At 47.2% G+C, this 1,375-nt stretch overlaps 1 non-coding gene across 1 annotated transcript; it reads right to left on the minus strand.

Annotated features, from left to right (window-relative positions):
- Positions 1 to 648: 648 nt before the first annotated feature.
- Trnac-gca lies at positions 649 to 720 on the minus strand. Its single transcript has one exon. It is a non-coding gene; the product is annotated as a tRNA-Cys (tRNA).
- Positions 721 to 1,375: the final 655 nt, after the last annotated feature.

The following is a 1,375-nucleotide window of genomic DNA, read 5'->3' on the forward strand; positions in this document are numbered from 1 at the left end:
CGGTGTGCTTTGAAGAGACCACGGCTGTACAGGGGAGATGGGTCAGGGACGGTGTGCTTTGAAGAGACCACAGCTGTACAGGGGAGATGGGTCAGGGACGGTGTGCTTTGAAGAGACCATGCCTGTACAGGGGAGATGGGTCAGGGACGGTGTGCTTTGAAGAGACCATGCCTGTACAGGGGAGATGGGTCAGGGACGGTGTGCTGAAGCTGCCCAGCAGCAGAGATCTCTTTGTAGCATATCTTCCTGACTCTGTGGTCAGAGAACTCATATTCGTAGGTGAAAATCGGCTGTCGTAGGATTTCTTCCATTGTGAAATTAGAAAACACTACAAATCATGTACTACCCTAGGCAGCTGGTTGCTAATATTTACCAGTGCACTGCTGATCTGGGGTCATGAAAACATGTAGAAAAAGTGAAAGCAAACCAAGCTATGTAGAACACAATCTTTGGTAAGTGAAATAAAAAGTCAGAATTGGAGGAACTTGCCAGTCTGGGCCCGTGGTACTAAATAACGCAGTTTTTAGATCACCCCTGTCTTTCCCTGAGAGTTTAGGAAGCGCAAGACCCTGAGTTCTTCATTTTTTTTTTTAGAGAAGGGGAAGGAATTTTCAGCACTAACCTTAATAAGCAAAATAGTAGGTCAGCAGGGGGCACCTGGATTTGAACCAGGGACCTCTTGATCTGCAGTCAAATGCTCTACCGCTGAGCTATACCCCCTGATGACCAAAGAGCTCTAAATATTGCCTTTTAGCAGTGTAGCTATGCCCAACATGCCTATAAAATGTTCTTACAGGCGTTCATTCAGCTGTGGGTCTTAGAACCTGCCAAGCCTGCCTCACTACAATTTTACATCTGTGGTACAAAACAAGCAATACTTTCCCCTCCCTGTAGTAGCATCTTCCTTTCCTGAACAGGACTGATGCAGCCACTTATAGCTGAAAGGGCCTTCAGCATCAGTAGTCTGTGCCCTTCACAGCAGGCATCTGACAACAGAGATTCAAAATGAACATTCTTCTCAACACACACAGCATTACCACTTAAGTTCATTCCTCCTGACTGGGTTCAGGACTCTGGGAGAAGCCAATGACTCTCATATCTTCCTCTTGCCCCAGTCTTTTATCAGTTCAGGCAGTGCAAAGACTTCCTACCTGGAGCCGTCTGAGAAGATTTACACATTCTCAAGGCAGATTGAGCACATACTTGGGAAACCTGCCACACAATTCAAAGATGTCAGGATGACTGATGGGGACGGGGATTTGACAGGTGCTGGATTGCACCTCAGGGGCCGGTCCTCAGATTTCATGCCCTAGGAACCACCTTGGGACTTTGCTACAGATGTCACCTGAGGTCAGGAATAAACTCCTGATGGTCA

Source organism: Nannospalax galili, unplaced genomic scaffold, assembly GCF_000622305.1.
Source record: "Nannospalax galili isolate Female #2095 unplaced genomic scaffold, S.galili_v1.0 scaffold1217, whole genome shotgun sequence".
Classification (NCBI taxonomy): domain Eukaryota; kingdom Metazoa; phylum Chordata; class Mammalia; order Rodentia; family Spalacidae; genus Nannospalax; species Nannospalax galili.